The 22275-nt window shown below is 40.0% G+C and overlaps 1 long non-coding RNA gene across 1 annotated transcript in view; it reads right to left on the bottom strand.

Annotated features, from left to right (window-relative positions):
- LOC139438043 (uncharacterized) overlaps positions 1–19846 on the bottom strand; it is an 87263-nt gene extending 67417 nt beyond the window's left edge. The window contains exon 1 of the long non-coding RNA XR_011647914.1: positions 19531–19846. This is a non-coding gene — a long non-coding RNA (uncharacterized lncRNA). The remainder of the gene's footprint in view (positions 1–19530) is intronic.
- Positions 19847–22275: the final 2429 nt, after the last annotated feature.

Below are 22275 nucleotides of genomic sequence, written 5' to 3'. Positions count from 1 at the left end.
CATATGCTAGGCCACAAAGAAAGGCTTAATGAATTAGAAAGATCAAAATCATACAAAATAATATCTCTACCACAGTGGAGTGAAGCTGGAAATCTGCAAGGGCCAGAGGCCCAGATTTCACACCATGATTTGGAAATTAAACAGCACACTCTTAGAAAAACAGTGGGTCAAAGAGGAAATCTCAAAAGAAATCAATGACTACCTTAAAACAAAGGATAATGGTAACAAAACATACCAAAATTTATGGGATGCAGCAAAAGCAGTACTGAGAGGGAAATTATAGCCATAAATTCATATATCAAAAAAGAAGAAAGAGCAGAAATTGAAGAACTAACTGCACATTTGGAGGAATTAGAAAAAACAACAACAAAGTAATCCAACAGGAAGAAGAAAGAAGGAAATAACAACGAAAAGAGCAGAACTAAATTAAATAGAAAATAAGAAAGCACTTGAAAAGCTAAACAAGACCAAGAGCTGGTTTCTTGAGATCAATAAAATTGACAGACCTTTAGCAAAACTAACCAAGAAAAAAAAGAGAGAAGATGCAAATACACAAAATAAGAAATGAGAAAGGAGATATCACAACTGACCCCACGAAATAAAGAAGATCATAAGAGGATACTTTTAAAAACTATATTCCAACAAAAACGACAATTCAGAAGAAATGGACAAATTCCTAGAAACACATAAGCAGCCTATATTGAAGAAAGAAGAAATTAATGATCTCCACAAACCAATCACAAATAAAGAGATAGAATCAGTCATGAAAAACCTCCCAACTAAGAAGAGCCCAGGGCCACACGGCTTCACATTTGAATTCTACAAAACATTCTGGAAAGAAGAAACACCAATCCTACTGAAAATCTTCCAAAAAATGGAAACAGAAGGAACATTGCCTAACTCATTCTATGATGCCAACATTATCCTAGTACCAAAGCCAAACAAAGACACCGCAAGTAAGGAAAATTACAGAAAAATTTCTCTAATGAACCTAGATGCAAAAATACTTAACAAAATACTTGCTAATCGTATTCAACAACACATTAAATGAATTATACAGCACGACCAAGTGGGATTCATTCCAGGTATGCAAGAATGTTTCAACGTAAGACAATCAATCAATGTAATACACCATATAAACAGATTGAAGGAAAAAATCACATGATTATATCTATAGATGCAGAAAAAGCATTTCACAAAATATAGCACCCTTTCTTGATAAAAACACTCCAAAAGATCAGAATACAAGGAAATTTTCTGAACATGATAAAGAGTATATATGAAAAACCTACAGCCAACATCATTTACAATGGAGAAATCCTAAAATCCTTCCCTCTAAAGTCAGGAATAAGACTAGTATGCCCACTCTCTCCCGTTCTATTTAACATTGTCTTAGAAGTACTTGCTCGAGCTCTGAGGAAAGAACCAGATATAAAAGACATTCATATTGGAAAGGAAGAAGTCAAAATTTCATTATTTGCAGATGACATGATCCTATACATAGAAAACCCTGAGAAGTCTACAACAAAGTTTCTAGAACTCATAAATGAGTTTAGTAAAGTCGCAGGTTAAAAAATCAATGCACAAAAATGAATAGCATTTCTGTACACCAATAATGAGCAATAATGAGGAAATCAAGAAACGAATACCATTCACAATAGTAAATAAAAAATCAAATATTTAGGAATAAATTTAACTAAAGATGTAAAAAATTTATACACCGAGAACTATACAAGACTGTTCAAGGAAGTCAAAGAAGACCTAAATAAATGGAAGAATATTCCCTGTTCATGGATAGGAAGACTAAATATTATTAAGTTGTCTATCTTACCAAAACTGATCTACACATTCAATGCAATCTCAACAAAAATCAACACAGCCTTCTTTAAGGAACTAGAGAAACTAGCTATAACATTTATTTGGAAAGGAAAGAGGCCCCGAATAGCCAAAGACATATTGAAAAAGAAAAAAGACAATGGAGGAATCACACTACCGGACTTCAAAACATACTACATGTCAGTTGGCCCTCTTTGGAGCTGGTGTTTCTGCATGATGGAGCTGGGCTCAGATGGGATCTCTTTTCACAAGACTTTCATGCTACTTTACTGGAATTGTAGTTCATGCTAGGGCTTAAGATATATCTAGGGGATTTAAATCTCTGGACTGACAATATGATAGCCAGGCCCTGACCTCAACAGACTTCAGCTCCTACACTCTGATTTATTGGACTTACCCCACTCAGCTATCATGGAGTTGAAGAAGGTCAACCACCACACCATGGAGCCTAGAGTGCCTACAACTGAAAGCAGGAGGATTGCATCCAGTATCCATGTGGAATCTAAGCCCCCTCTTGACATAGATGTGGAATGGACACAACCAAGCCAAGGTCCACAGGAATGAGGAATTCAGTAAGGACTAGAGTGGACTTAATGATATTCTATTCATGAACTATTGTAGTTAATAATTGAGAAAATGTGACATTGGTGTGGAAAAAGTGGCCATGGTGGCTGCTGGGTGTGGGGAATGGGAGGAAGAGATGAGATGTGGAAGCAGTTTCAGGACTTGGAGTTGTCCTGGGTCGTGCTGCATGGACAATTGCTGGACATTGTATGTCCTCCCATGACCCACTGGATGGAACATGGGAGAGTATGGGCTATCGTGTGCACAGCTGGCCATGGGGTGCGGCGGTGCCTGGGGGTGTGCCCACTAGATACAGTGGATGTGTCATGATGATTGGGGGAGAGTGTTGCTGTAGGGAGAGTTGTAGGTTGGGGGCGGTGGGGGTGAGTGGGGACCTCATACTTTTTTAATGTAATATTTTTTAAAAAAATGAGTAAATAAAATAAAATTTTAAAAAAGGGGGTTCAACTATTGCAGGGAAGGAGCACTGTTGTAGGGTGTCATTGATGGGGGATGCATGGGTGGGAGGGAGTTCTCCAAGGCATGCATATAGTGCATATGGATATGTTCGGAGATTCATTGGGTATTGACATAGGGGTTGAGTTTCACACAACAATTGAGGGACTATTGAGTTCCCATTCTGGGAAACCCTGTCACACTCCCCAGTGGAGCAGCAATAGTCCCCTAAGTGCAAGGGCAAATACCAGTGAAGGATGGTCCAATGATGGACCCTTGATACTGAGGACTATGCTTACGAGCCTGTGTGCTTGAAATTTCAACTAGGCCTAGAGTTTCAGTTTGCCTAAGAGTTACCCTCTGAGAGCCCCCGTGTTGCTCAAATATGGCCACACTCTAAGTCAAACTCAGCATGTAAATGCATTACCTCCCCCCCACCCCCAGCATGGGACATGACTCCCTGGTGCTGAGGGATTGCTACCAAGCACCACCTGGTGATGCAACTAGAACAGCACCTTGAATGAAAGGGGGAAATGGAAAAGACAAACGAGTTCATATGGCTAAGAGACTTCAAAACGAGTCGGGAGGTCATTAAAGGAGTCATGCTCATGCACATCTCAGCAGGAACTTGGAGAGAGCCAAAGTTGATACATCCCCAGGTAGTGGTGCTCTTGAGGACTACAGAAACAAGAAACATCCAGGTTCTATGATCATAATAGATAGCTCTGAAATTCAGTACCTTGCCAGTGGTCCCTACTTTGAAATTTGTGCTCCTGAGTGTGATGGAGCTGTACTCAGATATGACCTCTCTATTCATGACCCTTCTGTCACTTTATTTTATTTTTTAAACATACATAAATCAAACAAAATGCTACAGTAAAAAATATAGGGGGTTCCCATATACCCCTATTCCACACACACACACACACCCCACTCCTCCCACATCAATGACTTCTTTCATTAGTGTGGTACATTCATAGCATTTGTAGAGTACACTTTGGAGCATTGCTACACAGACTGGATTATAGTTTATGTTGTAGTTTACACTCTCTCCCAGTCCATTCAGTGGGTTATGGCAGGATATATAATGTCCTACATCTGTCCCTGCAGTATTATTCAGGGCAATGCTAAGTTCTGAAAATGCCCCAGTATCACACCTCTTTTTCCCCTCTCCCTTCCTTCAGCAACTCCTGCAGCCACTGTCTCCACATCAATGATACAATTTCTTCCACTGATAGAGTCACAATAATTATATAGGATGGAGCAATAAAATATGGATTAGAGTGGACTTCTGGTATACTTCTATCACTATTACTGAATGTGTGGTTGGTGCCGGGGTTGGTGTATGCTCAGGACACATCAATCTCTGGACTGCCTATGTGCCAGCTGGGCCCTGAGCCTCACCAGAGTTGCAACACCTACTCTCCAGTTCTTTGGACTTACCCAAGTCAGCTAAAAGGGTGAGGATGGTCAATCACCACATCAAGGAACCAAGAGAGTCTACATCTACAAGCAGGAGAATTCCATCCATCAGCCATTTGGAATCTAAGCCCACTCTCAGTTTATAGGTGGAGTGGACTTTGCCATCCCAGGGTCCACAGGATAGAGCAATAAAATATGGATTAGAGTGGACTTACAGGTATTCTAACTAGAGAATTACTGTGACTCTAGCAATGGAATAAATTATATCATTGATGTGGAGACAATGGCCATGGGAGTTACTGAAGGTAGGGAGAGGGAAAAAAGGGTGTGGTATTGGGGCATTTTGGGGACTTGGAGTTGCCCTCAGTGATATTGCAGGGACAAATGTAGGTTATTATATACCCTACTGAGGCGGCTTGCTCGGTCGGTAGAGGTGGGGTCTGGCTGCGGACGAGGGGTCGGTCCAGCTCTGGACGAGGGGTCGGTCCCGCTTGGGATGAGGGGTCGGTCCCACCTGGGACGAGGGGTCGGTCCGGCAGCAGACGAGGGATCGGTCTCACAAGGGGTTGCGCGGTTCGGCTGACGGGGTCGCCCGGAGAAGCCGGCGACGAAGGGGTCGCCCGGAGAAGCAGGCGACGAACTGGGGACAAGGGAGGCCAGGCCCTTGTCGGGGGCTCTCAGGACTGGAGGGCGCACGGCAGAAGAACTACCGCGGAGACAAGGTAAACACGCAAGTCCACTTTACTGAGGGAGAGGCAACAGTTTTATAGGGGCTGGGGAAGGCTGATTGGTCGAAGCCACGCCCTGTTCCGATTGGTTGCCGGCGAAAGGTCAGTGGGCGGTACTGGGCGGGGGAGGGGTGGTGGTTAGGGATTGGCTGTCGCTGTTGCTGGGGGAAGGGGCAGGGTTTCGGGATTGGTGGCTGCTGTTGCTGGGGTGGAGGGCAGACTTGAGTTTCCCGCCCACGCCTGGCTGTTGCTGCTGTCGGGGGAAGGGAAAAGGGCGGGCTGGATTTTTCCGCCCACACCTGGCTGTTGCTGCTGTCGGGGGAAGGGAAAAGGGCAGACTGGAATTTTCTGCCCTGCGCCTGCGCAGGGAGAAGGAAGAAGAAGGGTGCCGCCCCACAAGGCATCGGGTGGCGCCATCTGGGAGGAGGGGCAGCCGCGGAAGCATGGCTGCCGAGAAGGGGAGACCCGAGGGCACTCTGCGCCCATGCCGAGCTTCCTTCAGGGGTAGCGGTGGGCCCGACCAGCCACCCTATTATGGGGGCAGCGGAATTAGGCCTACTGCGGCCGCTCCCCTGCCAGGCCAGCAAACCACACTTCAGCCGGAGGGGTGACCGCACCCTACCATAACCCACTGACTGAATTGGGAGAGAGTGTAAACTACAGCATAAACTATAATCCATGCTGCGTAGCAATGCTCTGAAATGTACTCATCAGACGCAATGAATATACCACACTAATGAAAGAAGTTGTCGATGGGGGAGGAGTGCGGGTATGGGGAGTGGGATATATGGGAGCTTCTCCTATATTTTTAATGTAATATTTTGAGTGATTTATGTATCTTTAAAAAGAGATAATAAAAAAGTCTGAAAAAGTAGTAAAGAGGAATGATATTTTAAAACTGAAATGAGAAACACAATAGAGAAAAATACATGGAATGAATTAAACGATTGGAATGATGAGAAGAGGAAAAGAAAAAAAGAAAAGACTAAAAAGAGAAGAAAAGCAAAGAAAACAGAATAAAAGAGTGAGAGAAATAAAATCTTTTAAAAACTGAAGACCAAACAAATAGTGATAGAATTAATGAAGAACAATGGAAAACAGAAGATAGAAAAATGAAGGTAATAAATTAATACTGTAGGTAGAAAAAATCAGTAAAAGAAATGAAAGGAGAGAAACAAAGAAAGGGGAAATACAGAAAACAAGGAGCAAAGCAGCAGGATCAACAGCACAAAAACACACACACAAAAACAGCCACGTAATATCAGCCTTCCCTATAGGCCCCTAAGGTGTTTCTCAGGCTGCTGGTGATTATCAATAAATCTTCCTGCAGCTTGCCCTCTGCTGGTGATTTATCAGTTTTTAGAGATTAAAATTTTAAAAATAAAATAAAAAAGTAAATTTAAACAGCCTAAAACAAAAAGAATGTCTAAGTATGTTCCCTGTCATAAAGTATCAGCTGGATGCCTGATAACCAGGGGGATCACTCTCTTGGCCGACCTGGAAATCAAACCAGGGCCTCATATATACAAGGATGGAATTATTCTACTAGCTAAATTTTCTCCTTTGGTTAAATGGTCTTCAAAGAGCTATCTGCCTCCTTTCTCCCATCTATTTATAGGCTTCTATAGCTTGCTAGAATCCTACAGTTTAGGCACCTTGCCCCACTCCCTCTCTAATATAATTGCTTTCTCTCCTGGGCAGGTGGCTGAGTGTTACAGCCTCCCTGAGTGGATCACCACTCCTCTCTCCCCATCAGTCTGGTGTCCCTTCAAAGATTCACAGGGGCTCAGCTGGCCAAATTCACCACAAAGAAACCATTCTCCACCCTCTGCCAGAACCCTCTTCCTCCCAGGGAATGACCCCTCCTAGTCCCTTGCAGCAGCACCCAGTGGCATCAAGGCTACTTGTCCTGAAAGAAGGTATATGTGCCATTTATAGCCACAGGGGTAATCAACTCATGGTTTTCTTCTTTATCTTTCCAGAACCCACATAGATGACTCAGAGCATCCTCATATTCTATATATATCCAACATACCTCCTTTGGATAGGTACTTGTCTTCTCTCCACTGTTTGATGAGAGGGTCAGACTCTGCCTTATTACTCCATCACCATTTTCCCAGAAGTCCTGTATTAGTCAGCCAAAGGGGCATGGATGCAAAATACCAGAAATTCATTGCTTTTTATAAAGGGTATTTATTTGGGGTAGGAGCTTACAGATACCATGCCATAAAGCATAATTTACTTCCCTCCTCAAAGTCTATTTCCACCTGTTGGAGCAAGATGGCTGCTGATGTCTGTGAGGGTTCAGGCTTCCTGGCTTCCTCTGGGCTCAGCTCCTCCGTTTGCTCCACAAGGTCATCTGTGGACTATCAGGCAAACATCTCTGTCTCTCTCACTGGGACTCCAGCTTAAGATTTCAGCATCAAACCCAACATTAAAACTCCAACATTAAGAACTCCAACTCTGTCCTTTGCCATATCTTTTATCTGTGAGGCCCCATCCTCCAAGGGGTGGGGACTCAATGCCCTAATGATGTGGCCCAATCAAAACCCTAATCATAACTTAATCATGCCCAGGTACAGACCAGATTACAAACATAATCCAGTATCTATTTTTGGAATTCATAGCCATATCAAACTGCTACAAGTTCCTTTTCCCATCTTAAAAATTGCTGTCTTCTCTTTTCCTTATTGATATGTTGAAGATCTTTATATATTATGGACATAAATTATTTGTCAGATTAATGTACCATATCTACCTTGTACCACACTTTAGCTTGTCCATTCATTCTCTTAATGTATCATTTGATGTACAGAAGTTCTTATGGTATACTCTTTGAATTTACAAAATAAGAAAATATCCACATCCTTTAAGGAGGGATTTGGGTCCTGGAAAAATATTTTAAAATTTTTGAAGCTAAGATGATGATGATGTCAATGATGATTATATATCCCCTGCATATGATCTAAGGGTATCTAAGGACTGTCAGTCCTTTCAGCATACAGATAAGCCTGTAAGTTATTTCTTGATATAAGTAGCAGGTTAGAAATTTCTCTGAAAGGGACTAACTTTTCCAACTTTTTCATAGTTTGGTTTCATAGTCTGCATAGAGTTGAGTACTACCCTCAAAGTGGCATAACTGGGTCAGTTATAAATTTGATGAAGAATGCCTATAACTAGTCTAGCCATCTGTGGCAGTTTGAGATTACTTATGAACCCCCCAAAAGATAAGAATTTTATTTGTAAACTAGTCTGTTCCTCTGGGCATGATACCCTTTGATTATATTAGATTCATCTGAGATGCCTTTGACTAAATTATGTTAAGAATGAGGATTTGATTCAACCATATCAGTAGGGTGTAAGCCAGGTTAAGTCCCTGTTCCCTTGGTAGGCTGATATAAATGGGCACTCACTCAAGAAAACACAGAAGACCCACAGGAAGAGAGAGAGAGCTCCATAGACATAGAATAGGAGAGACCTTTGATCTGTTGCCCCAGAAAGAGAAATGAGACATTTGCCAAATAGCTTATAGCTGAAATCGTGAAGAAGCTGGACCAATGGAACCTTAAGAGAAAAAGGAAGCCCTGAGAGATAAGCCCTATTCCAACCTGTACCTGAGAGAGAGGAAGGCTGAACCCTTGCAGAGACCAGCATCCATCTTGGGTGAGAAAGCAACCTTGAGTTGACTCTTTAGCGCCTTATAACTGCAAGATTTTACGTCAAATAAATACTCTATAAAAGCCAAATGATTTCTGATATTTTGCATCAGCATCCCTTTGGCTGACTAATACACCATCTACTACCATTTGTAGGCAAGACCATGAAACCACATCTAAATGTGGGTGTAATACAGGTATAGGCAAGAGAGATAGGTAGAGCAGAATTTGGACTTGATTTATCTGACCTCAGATTCATGAGGGTTTATCGCCTCTTTTTTTCAAACTACCTAACCTGAATCCTCTAAGGGGCTTATATATCAACTAGTTAATTTGGACAAATATGATAATTAATGAAGGCTGGTTGCATATATTTTCATCTGGTTTCTAGGTACTAACAACCAAATCTACTTCAGCTAGTTAAATGAGAACGAGATTAAGTAAAATATATTTGATAACTCATAGAATCTGTGGGAAGACCAGGAACCATGTACAGGTGTCAAATTACTAGCAAATAATTATGCAGCAAGCAAGGAGAAATGCCCAATCATACTCCAGAACTGTTGTAATAGAAAGATTATCACTGTTGCCTCCTACGTAATACTTTTAACACTTGAGACTGGGGCCAAAAATTCCACTGAAATTATTTCAGAAGAACCAGACACCTCATCTGCCCTGCTTAATGGAATGTCCACTCTCCCTAAATGCATTTCTGCCCACATTGCTCACAGTACCTAACTTTCTAACAGAAACATAATAGAAAATATCTACTAAATTGATCTCAATGGAATTTCTACAAAGAGGATATGATCTTATCCATACTACAATTTTGATTTGACATTCTGTAGTGGGGTTACAATATTAGTTCATTTTCACTACTACTTTATTATATTTCACCAGTTTATTTTTTATTTCCAAAAATGCTAAATTACCAATAAGCATCAAAACAATAAAATTTTGGAAGTGAAAGTGATTCCATTTTCATCATTTCTTCAATCACGGTATGTTTTTGTCTCATCAGGAATTCTTCAAATTTGTCAGAATTCCCCAAAAGAATTTTCTACTTCCATTATTTGAGGAAATGTCCCTGGGAAAAAATCAATATATCAGTTGGCATTGCTTAGGAAAAGAAATTCCAATTTGTTGGGTATTTTCATAGTACTTACAGTTACAAATGACAAGTGAAGAAGTGCTGAGTTCCTAGCCAGGGGAGCTCTGTCACATTCCCCAATGGAAAAACAACAATTCCCCAAGTGCAAGGACAAAGACCAGTGAAGAGGAATGGTCCAATGATGAGCCCTTTTTTTAATTCATTTTTTAAATATTACATTCAAAAAATATGAGGTCCTCATGTGCCCCCCATCCCCCTCACCCCACTACTCGCCCCATAGCAACATTCTCCTCTCCTCCATCATCATGACACATTCATTGCATTTGGTGAATACATCTCTGAGCATCGCTGCACCTCATGGTTAATGGTCTACATCATAGCCCACACTCTCCCACATTCCATCCAGTGGGCCATGGGAAGATCTACAATGTCCAGTAATTGTCTCTGCAGCACTGCCCAGGACAACTCCAAGTCCCAAAAACCCCTCCACATCGCCTCTCTTCTCCCATTCCCCACACCCAGCAGTCACCATGGCCATGTTCTCCACACCAATGCCACATTTTCTTTGATTATTAATCAAAATAGTTCATGAATAGAATACCAGTAAGTCCACTCTCATCCATATTCTATTCCTCCATCCTGTGGACCTTTGGTAGGTTGTGTCCACTCCACATCTATATCAAGAGGGGGCTTAGATTCCACATGGATGCTGGATGCAATCCTCCTACTTTCAGTTGTAGGCACTCTTGGCTTCATGGTGTGGTGGTTGACCTTCTTCAACTCAATGTTAGCTGAGTGGGGTAAGTCCAATAAACCAGAGTGTAGGAGCTGAAGTCTGTTGAGGCTCAGGGCCTGCCTATCATATTGTCAGTCCAGAGATTCAGATCCCCTAGATATATCTTAAACCCCAGCACCAACTACAATTCTGGTAAAGTAACAGGAAAGGTTTGTGAAAAGAGATCACATCTGAGTCCAGCTCGTTCACACAGAAACACCAGCTGCAAAGAAGGGCCAACTGACATGGCAGTGAACTCCATCTGCCATGACCATAAAACCTGTGGGTCTCTGTAGGCCTCAGAAGAACCAATACCTGGGGTCATATCTACTTTATCTGTCTCTATGCTTTTGAGCCTGTGTGCCTGAAATATGAACTAGGCCTAGAGCTGCAAGGTGCCTAAGAGCTACATCCGGACAGTCTCCATGTTGCTCAAATGTGACCACTTTTTAAGCCAAACTCAGCATGTGAATGCATTACCTTCCTCCCAGTATGGGACATGACTCCCAGGGATGAGGCTCCCTGGTTCAGAGGGATTACTACCAATCACTAACTGGTGATTCAACTAGAAAAAGATCATGGATAAAAGGGGGAAATGGTAAAGACAAATGAGTTTTTATGGCTAAGAGTTTTCAAAAAAGAGTAGGGAGGCAATCAGAGTGGTTGTCCTTACACATGCCTCAGCAGGATCCCAGAGACAGACAAGGTAGATACAACACCAGGTACTGGTGCTCCTGAGGGCTACAGAAACACACAGGTTCTATGGTCATGGTAGTTGACTCTGGAGTTCACTGCCTTGTCAGTGGGACCTACTTTGGAATTTGTGTTCCTGAGTGTGACGGAGTTGGACTCAGAAGTGACCTTTCTACACATGCCTCTTCTGTCACTTTTACTGGACCAGTGGTTGGTGCTGGGGTTGGTGTATACCCAGGATACTTGAATCTCTGGACTGGCCATATGCCAGCTGGGCCCTGAGCCTCAGCAGAGTGACAACTCCTACTCTCCATTTCATTGGACTTACTCAGGTCAGTTAAAAGGATGAGGATGGTCAATCACCACATCAAGGTACCAAGAGAGTCTACATCTACAAGCAGGAGAATTCCATCCATCAGCCATGTGGGATCTAAAGCCCTCTCAATATAGAGGTGGAGCGGACATCACCATCCCAGGGTACACAGGATGGAGGAATAAAATATGGGTTAGAGTGGACTCACTGGTATTCTACTATAGAACTATTGTGACTAGTAATGAAAGAAACTGTAGCATTGATGTGGAGAAAGTGGCCACGGTAGTTGCTGAGGGCAGGGAGAGAGAAGAGATGTGATGTGTGGGCATTTTCAGGACTTGGAGTTGTCCTAAATGATATCACAGGGACAGAAGCTGGACATTCTGTATCCTGCCATAACCTACTGAATGTACTGGAGGAGAGCGTAAACTAAAATGTGAACTATAATCCACGTGGTACAGCAGTACTCCAAGCTGTATTCACCAAATGCAATGGTTGTGCCACAATGATGAAGGAGCTTGTTGATGTGGGAGGAGTGGGTGTGTGAGGTGTGGGGTACATGGGAATCTTGTATATATTTTAATGTAACATTTTTTGTGATCTATGTATCTTTAAAAAATACAACAGAAAATAAATGCTCCAAAAAAAAAAAAAAAGAAAAAAAATACAGTAGGGAAAAAAAAGAAATTCCAGTTAAGGTCTTTAAGCTGTTAAATTCATGCCATACAGTGAGAAAAACAAACAAAAGTAAAAAAAAAAAAAAAAGGTGGTAGGCAAAGCAAAGAAATTCCAGTGGCATGACTGCTACCATACTAGGGAAAATGGTATCTGTTTGATTCACCCTCAACAAGACAGTCTTTAATCAAATTATTGGGCAATCAAAATGTTGATCTTAAAGTTCTTCTAGAGTTGTCCTTGGTGGGGAGGATATAAAATGGGATATTTATGATGTTGAAATTTTCAGGATTCAATGTAATAAGTGACTGAAAAATATCAAACATCTTAATTAAAACAACAAATTCAAGCCATTGACCAAAAGTCTATTTTTGTTTGTATTGCAAGAGTCTCCTTTCACTCACAAAAATTTCTTGAGAGCCTAAAATGCTCTATGTGACCTGGCATCTGTTAACCTGATTATGTCATAGCCTATCATTCTTTTTTTTTCCCATTCATTGTTTAGCCTTCACTAACCACAATGACCTTCATGTCATTCCTCCCTCTAAGCAGATATCAGAGCCTTTACATTGCTGATCTTATTGCTTGGAATACCTCACCCTAGGACATTCTCTTGGTTCATGCTTTCACTTCATTCTATTCAATGTCTCTTTCTCAGAGAGGCTTCCCCTGAACACCAAATATAAACTAACATCCCCACCTCTGTCATTTTCTTTCCCCTTATTCTGGTTTATTGTTCTTTGTAGAACTTATTATCTGGCATATTTCTTTATTTCTTTATTATCTGTTGACACCTACTAAAATGAAAACACCATGGAGTTTATCAATTTTGTCTAATGTATCTATGCTACATCTGTAGCATGTAGCATGTATAGTGCATGACACAGTGTAGATATTAAAACATATTTTTTCTGAATTGATAAATTGGTTTAACTCCTATTTACAAAGTCATTATGCTTTTGCAACATTCATTTATTCATTCAACAAATAGCTATGAAGTGTTAAATATTTGCCATGCATTGTGTTCTGTCTTCCCTCAATTATCTCATGAAATATTCAATTGGGTAGGACACAGTAAGAAAATTATCCTAAGTATAGGTCCATAATAACCCTTTGGTGATTATTATTCAGTTCTATCCTAAAAAAATTAAATCCAGATAAAAAATATTAGAATAATGTATGAAGAGTACATAAAGCAGTGTCAGGTACATACTAGGTGCTCAATGAAAATGGTTTACTGACTTTTTGCTCCTTGTTAAGTAACATTTTTAAAAATTGGAGAGATTTGTTGTAGTGCCTTCCAAAGTTAAATCCTCAGTAAAGATTATTTAAATAGAATTAACAGTTACTAAAAACTTTGATTTACCATTATGAATATGTTAGGAGGCATCCTTTAGTTTCAAAGAACAGAAACAAAAAATGATAACATTTACTGCAAGCATATAAGGGTATTGTGTGGATCTTGAGAGCAGAAAATCAAAAAATCAAGAACTCAGGGAATTCTCTCAGTCTCATATAGGCCATATTATCTATGATTTCTGTCCTATTGATTTTTTATTCTTCACCCTCTGTTCTCCTACCTGCTTCCCAAATGAGCAATACATGTTAGGCAAAGGAAAGTACAATGGAAATTGGAATTTTAAAAGTATTAACTAGATAAAAGTGAGAAGTAATAAAAAAAAGCAAAGGTGTAAGAGCATTGTTTGGACAGAAAAATAAACAAAGCAGAGGTGTAACACTTTTTTATTAGAGAATCAGTTAAGTAGTATAGAAATAATAGGGTTTTAGAAATCACTTTATTTATTAAGCATGCACTTAAATAGCCCTTACTATGTGCTCTGCACTTTTCAAAGTATTTTACAAATATTACCTCATATGCTCCTCATTACAAACCTAAAAATTGCTATATTATCATTGTCAATATTATATAATCATCCCCATTTCACAGATGAAAAAACTGAAGCACAGAGAGCCTGAATCTATTTCCCCAAAATCCCATAGTTAAGAAGTGGCAGAGATGGTATTCAAGCCAGGCAGTCTGACTCTAGTGTTTGAGGGGTTTTGTTTGTTTTTTTTAGTTTCAGGAAAATTTAATATAAATTCATTCATTTTATAGTTAAATTCATGAGTCACACCCTTACCTCCCTGATAAAAATTCTGAAAGGCCACAGCAAGAAGCAAAAATGGGCTAACATCATGGGCATGTTGATGGGCCCATGTCTGCTATCCAACTCCCAAACGTATAACTGACCCAATGCCCTCTGGGAAAATCAACATTGAGATTCAAAGACATACTGTTCAAAGATTATTACAGCCAAGCTACACCATGCACCCACTGGTAAGTCTAAAGAAGGGAGACAGGAATCCAAAAGACTCAAATTTTCCTCCCTCCCTCACAAAGAAGCAGCTCCAGCTCTAAGCAAGAGATGGGTGACTTGGTGCCATGGGGAGAAAACTATATTATCCATTGTGTTTTCATGATGAAGAAGCACTCTCATTCACTTGTGGAAGCCTTTAAGCATCACTGGTGCCTGGATCCAGATGTAATCCTCCCAGGCCATGTTTGTGATGGAGGATCTACCACAGGACAGGTTCACAGTTTGTGGTCCCAACTGGGCGATTAAGCTTTTAAACACTATCTTATGCTGCCCCATTGCAGATCAGATTTGAAATCCTAGCTCCTCAAATTTGTGGACTGTGAAGTCCTAAAACATTGCAGTCTGCATCACACAGTGATAATATAATATAAGGATCTTATATGAAAACTAGAAATGTGAGCTCCTACAGACAAGTACCATTTCTCCTTCTACTTAAATGTATCCCCCCACCACCATCCTAAGTGCTTAGCTCAGTATTGAGCACATGCCAGTACTGAGATGTGCATAGATGAATGTGTATAGAAATATGTATATATACACATATTAGCAATCAGGAGATCTCAAGAAATTTACCTCTCCTCTCTGAACTTTGATAACCTCATTCAACGATGTTTTTTATCTTATTTGTGAACTGAAGAACTTGGACTAGATAGGAAATCCCTCAAACTTTTAAAATATTAGGATCCTCTTTGCACATCAAAATTTCCGGGAACCCCATATCACTGTAGTGAGCTTCCAGTATCCAGGAGATGAAAAATAATATGAAAAAAGTTTAAATAAATTTAGTAATACTTTAAAATTGATTAATGTTTTATTAATGATGACAGCATCTACCTACAGATAGTCTTGTGGTTTCCAGGTTCCACAGGTTGAAAACCAACAAGGTGGACACCCTCTTGCCACTCAACTTATCAACTTATTTTATTATTAACTTATAATCTTTTTATTGATTTAGGCCATGGCAGCAACCTCTAAGATTAAAATCTTAGACATTTTTTAGACATCTTAGACATTTTAAAAAATCTTAGACATTTTAAAAAAAAATCTGATTTATTAAAACATAAATCCAACCAAAGAAAGTGTACAGTCAATTTATTTGGCATAATCACACAGTTGTGCACTCATCATTTCAGTCATTTTAAAGAATTTTCATTTTTCCAGTGATAATAATAAAAAACATAAATGAACAAAATAAAACAAAACTCATCACCTTTCAATCTCTCTGCTTCCCTTTCTGTACATAGTTGCTATTCTGCTTCCTACTCTCTAGTATATTTGTATTTGTATTTTATAAAATAGTCTTTCACATGCAACATCACCCATATTTGTATTTTACATGAGATTTCACTGTGTTATACCGTCCCTTTTTTCAGTTTTTATCTTTCCTTCTAGTAATATACAGTCCTTAGACTTTCTCTTTGGAGCACTCTCATACCCATATAATAGCTCTGCTAGCCATGAACACAATGATATTTCCTCACCATTTCCATTCATTTCCAAAGATTTATAAGCAACCTTTTAAAAAATTCTCCTCAGATTAACAATCAGCTTTTCATTCTCTACCCTCATTCTCCTTTCTGATGACCTATATTCTAATTATTAATTTTATGAGTTTACATAATATATTTAGTTCACAATAGTACAATCACACAGTATTTGTCCTTTTGTGTCTGGCTTCCTTCAATCAACAAATGTCCTCCAGGTTGGTACATGTTGATACATGCTTTATGACTTAATTTCTTCTTACTGCTGCATAATATTCCATCATGTGTATACATAACAATTTGTTTATCCATTCATCAGTTGATGGACACCTGAGTTGTTTCCAACATTTGGCAATCATAAATAACGTCGCTATGAACATCATTATGGAGATATCTATTGTCACTGCTCTGAGTTCTTCTGGGTATATACCTAGTAATGGTATTGCCAGATTCCATGGCAAGTCTATATTCAACTTCCTTAGGAACTGCCAAACAGTCCTCCACAGTGGCTATTCCATTCTACGTTCTCACCATCAGTGAATAAGCATTCCTATCTCTCCACATCCTCAGGAGCCCTGCTATTCGAGGCAATATTCACTTTGGCAGTTAGTGAGATCCTGCTAAGATGTGAAAAAATTTAATTTCTGGAATGACCTCCCAACTCACATTGAAGTCTCTTAGCCATATAAACTCATTTGTCTTTACCCTTTCCCCCTTTTGGTCATTTCCCCCTTTTGGTTATTTTTCTATTCCATCTACTATTGATGCTGATTAAAAAAAAAGTTAGAAAAGCTTAAAGCACTATGTAATTAATAATAAAACAAATAATAATGCTCATTAATCAGATACATTTTTGCATTAGGCACTGCACTAAGCACTTTGCACGCATTTTCATATATCAACCTCTCAGTAATCTTCCAAGGTATGTATTATTATCTGCATTTTATGAAAGAGGTTAGGAAATTTGCCCAAGGCCATATAATTAATAAATAGCAGAGGTGAAATATGAACCAAGGTCTGTCAGATTCCACATGACTTGCTATTAACTACTACACTTATTGACTCAGTGTAAGTTTATCTGCATCTATAACTATATCTGTATGTATATCTTTAGCTAAATTTCAAATATAGTATATGCTCATTGTAAAGATTAAAACAGGAAAGAAGTATTTAAAACAAAGTGAAATACCCCTTTACTACCACCCAACTGTAATCCCAATTTTATCATATTTGAAATGGGCAAAGTTTTGTGTATTTTATTTTGACTGGAGTCTTTTCCACCTGAAAGTCAAGCAGAAATGTTCTGAAAGTATCTGGCTGTTTTAACAGCTGCACTATAAAGATATGTTTATTTTAATAACTATAAAGGAAATAGTTATTATATTCCTTAACCATGACTCAATGAAGTGCACTTTTTTTGAAGCAAACATTTGGCCACTAAGATAGTACAAACTAAACTTATTTGCAAAACAAATTATTTAGTTAGTTGGGACTATCAATATGGATAAAATCCAATATCTCTGTCTTCCCATTCGGCCATGATTCTGCCCCTGTCAGCTCTATCATGGGTTAAATTAGTTGGAAGCTTAGCACTACATCCTGATTTGCGTCATTCGCCAGCAGGACAGGTGTATGTATTTAACAACTCTTTGGCAGTGGCACAGATTTTTTTTTTTCAGCTAAAAAAGAATGCTTGATTAAACAATGGTTTTTAATTAATGCTGACTTAATCCTCAATTAGAGGAGTCTCACTCTATCTCCATGTGCAACATGCCATTCTGAACAATCCATTTCCATACCTACTACACTGATATTGCCCACCAGGACATACAGTAATATTGCAGGGAATTAATTGAGTGAAACATTGTCTTCTTTCTTTGCCACTTTTTTGGGCCATTCCTGCTCAGCAAGTTCCAAACTAGTCTGGTGATATTTAATTGTTCTTTGATGTTTTCTCTGCCAATTAGAAGAGAAAGGTAGCTTGCTGCCACCACCAACATATTACTGCAGCTGAAAAATATGCACTGTAGCAAATGACTGCTTTAGCTCACAAATTGTGGGTCCTGAGTCTTTACTCTTTCCACCCAGTCTTATTCTTCAACTTCCCAAAAGTTGGCTCCAGAACCCAGTGTACTCTCACTGAGTCATCATACTACGATGCTAGTCAGAGCTTCTAAAGATCCTAATTTGATCATTCCTCTAATTCTTGGGACAATCAGTATTCTGGCTGAGAATCACCTGAACTCATATTCACCAGTCTTGCCATTTTTTGTGGCTGCATTGGGACTGCTGTATGCCATTGAAAAGAGAGGCAGTCCCAGAATTCTATCTAGGATAAAAACTTACGAGCGTGGGTATTAGCATGGGAGTTGGATCTAGTCTTATCTTACAACCACTCCTACCAAGATATTTACAGATATTTAAGAGAGAATGGGGGAAGAGGACTTGACCCAATGGATAGGGCATCCACCTACCACATGGGAGGTCCACAGTTCAAACCCCAGGCCTCCTTGACCCATGTGGAGCTGGCTCATGTGCAGTGCTGATGCATGCAAGGAGTGCTGTGCCATGCAGGGGTGTCCCCCGCATAGGGGAGCCCCATGCACAAGGAGTGCACCCTATAAGGAGAGCTGCCCGGCGCGAAAGTGCAGCCTGCCCAAGAATGGCACCACACACACACAAAGCTGACACAACAACAAGATGATGCAACAAAAAGAAACACAGATTCCCGGTGCTGCTGATAAGGATAGAAGCGGTCACAGAAGAACACACAACTAATGAACACAGAGAGCAGACAACTGCAGGGAGGGGGAAGGGGAGAGAAATAAAAAATAAATTTAAAAAAAGAGGGAGAGTGGACTTTTCAGTACAAATAGAGAAGAAGAGATACTTATATAAGTAGTCCATTAATAGTTGAGAGCAAACGAGTAGAGATCAATTACCAAAGAAGGACAGAGTTTTTAAAACTTCGATGTTAGAAATGGAAGTCTGATAGAGGCATTCCATCTACCAGTACCTATAGGAGACTCCAGGATCCACATCCAGACTTTCTACTAATTGACCATCCACTTAGCCTCTCCGCACATCCACACTGATCCTTTCCTCCTGCACTGCAAAATTAATATATCCATCTATAAACAGAAAAAAACAATAATGGAAATCCCACTAGGTGTTCTAATACATCTATTGATGTACTACAACAGACTGTAAGAAGATAGAAATCAGAGTTGACATTTGGATAGAGGCTTTGAATCTGTATAAAATAATAAATAATCATATTTCCACAAAATAAAGATGAAGATAGAAGAGGCAGCTCCAGCACAGACACACCAACTTGAGAAGAAAAACAACAGAACAAAACAAAGCAAGGCTTTCTTGAACACATTTGTGAGTTGATCTGGGAGGAGTTATGAAAGTTATATGCAAAAGATTGGCTCACCAGTTCAGTTTAATGGAGCATCAACCAAGAAGGCCCAGGAAGTCTGCCACTTAAGGGTAAGGTAAGGTGCCATCAGCATTCAAGTGCTGGTTCATCTGTCTTCTGCTTTTCCTTTCACACTGAAAGACCAGATTGAGTTGAGGAAAATGCCAATGTCAGTGGTCAAGAAGTTAACCATAGATGATGGCTTCAAGAAAGAAAACTATTTATTGGTCATCCTTGCTATAATAGATTAGGGAAAAGGGAAAAAAGGGAAAATTCCTTGTTGTGAAAGGTACTCTTCTTATATGCAGGACAAGTCTGGGAAGGTGCCTCATTAATACCACAAGCAAAAAGACCTGTGAATACAAAGGAACATCATTGTTAGACATTATCCCAGGCTTGGCTGCCTGCCAGTATCGCTGAAGTTTCACAGTGTTCTTAGAGGTGTGTTCAATAAAGTCGGGAAGGAGGAACAAAACAAGGGTTACAAGAGAATGACCACTTGTTCCAATACTGACTTGGATGAGGAAAGAAAGACATATTCTATGAGATGTGTGGTTTTGGGCAAAGCATTAACCTCTCTGAGCCTCATGTTAAAAAGGAGATATTTTCCTTCTCTATTTAAATAGTACTATTATAAGGCACATTTAGGGTCCTCTGTAAAATCACTGATCCTGCAAACCTAAGGTTTTTAGTTCTCTCTGAAAATCCTGAAATTGTGGCTTCAGCTATTTCTGTAATTACAAAGGTAGAAAGCAGGTAATTGTGATGTAATTCTTCCCCCCTTCACATCCCCCACACATCCATTGCACATAGATATACATATCCTCATTCACACACAAACACACACACACACACACAGAACTATGCCTGAGGTAGAAGTAACCAATTACAAAAACCATAAACTTCACTGAGGTGCATCTTGACCAAGTTCAGTTCTGACACCCTCTATTCACATGACATCCTTTACTCTTTGTGTTATATACATATCATAGCTGAGCTCAAGAGTTTAAAGATTATGAGTTTAAAGGTGATTTGGAAGTAATTAGAGACTTTTGGCTCATCTACCTGGAAAAGGTGGGCCAAATAGACAATCTCTAGACAGCTATCATTCCCATGTTACTTAGTGATGGTGATAGTGTATTTTTCAGGATCAACCAAAAAATAAAGATAAAATAAAGATAATTTATTTGTCAACAGAATAATACCCAATTATAAGAAGTAATATATAAAAAGCTATACAAACTATAAACCAATTAAACACTATTTTTTTTTAATTTATGAAAAATGATCAATGAAGAGGAGAAAAAAATGGAAACATGGAAATATAATACTTGGAGAAAAATATTTTCACAATGATATAAACAAGATTCTATCTACAACCCTGACCCCCTCCTGCAGCCCAGGTATCCTTTCCTAATGTCTTGCACACTCTTGTAATCTGGACAAGACCTTAGCAGGGGGTCCAAAAGGCTTGTAGCACACTTGCTGAGGAGTCCCAGAAGTAAAACAGTCACACATGACTGAAGCATTCAGCTTTCTCTCTAAAAAAATGTAAATGAGTACAAGTAGCAGAGGCAGAATTATTTAAAAACAACTATTCCTGTTCTGCCACACTCCCTTGGAATTAGGTTTGGACCATGTGACTAGTTCTGACCAAAAGGCTATGAGTAGACTACCCTTCCCACACCCAATCCACCTTTTCTCGGTGGACATTGGATTGGTTGTGTCCATTGCACATCTATGTCAAGTGGGGGCTTAGATTCCACATGGATACCAGATGCACTCCTCCTGCTTTCAGTTGTAGACACTCTAGGCTCCATGGTGTGGTGGTTGACCTTCTTCAACTCCATGTTAGCTGAGTGGGGTAAGTCCAATAAATCAAAGTGTAGGAGCTGAAGTCTGTTGAGGCTCTGGGCCTGAGTGTCATATTATCAGTCCAGAGATTCAAGTCCCCTAAATATATCTTAAACCCCAGCACCAACTACAATTCCAATAAAGTAGCATGCAAGTCTTGTGAGAAGAGATCCCCTCTGAGTCCAATTCCATCATGCAGAAACACCAGCTCCAAAGAAGGGCCATCTGCCATGGCAGTGAACCCCATCTGCCATGACCATAGAACCCGTGGGTCTCTTTATCCCTCAAAAGAACCAATACCTGAGGTTGTATCTACTTTATCTGTCTCTTAGACTCTGCTCAGTTGTGCATAAGAGCACTCCTTCTGAAAACCTACAGACTCTTTTTTAGAGACTCATAGCCTTATAATCTCATTTCTCCTTTCCATTTCCCCCTTACATTAGGTCAAACAGCATTTTGAAGTCCTATTATTATATATTAGACAGGGATATTCTGCTGATCCGTATTGAACCTTTAATTCAAGGTCATTTTCTAGTTGCATCTTCAGCTGGTATGTGGTAGTGATCCCTCGGTGCCAGGGAGGCTCATCCCCGGGTGTCATGTCCCACGCTGGGGGGAATGCACTGCATCTACATGCTGAGTTTGGCTGTGAGAGTGGCCACATTAGAGTAACATGAAGGCTATCAGGAGGAAACTCCCAGGCACAGTGCTACTCTAGGCCTTGTTCTTATTGCAGGTGTATAAGCTCAAAAGCATAGCCATTAGTATCAGGAGCCCACTGTTGGGCCCTCCTTCCTTCCTGGTTCTTGCCATTGAACCTGAGGGACTGCCGCTGCTCCCCCAGGGTCCACGACAGTGACCCCCTGGCCAGGGGCCCAGTACCCCCCCATCTGTTGTTTTTAATTG

Source organism: Dasypus novemcinctus, chromosome X (assembly GCF_030445035.2).
Source record: "Dasypus novemcinctus isolate mDasNov1 chromosome X, mDasNov1.1.hap2, whole genome shotgun sequence".
In the NCBI taxonomy this organism is placed as follows: domain Eukaryota; kingdom Metazoa; phylum Chordata; class Mammalia; order Cingulata; family Dasypodidae; genus Dasypus; species Dasypus novemcinctus.
The sequence above is the reverse complement of the archived record's forward strand: the minus strand, read 5'-3'. Positions and strand labels throughout refer to the sequence as shown.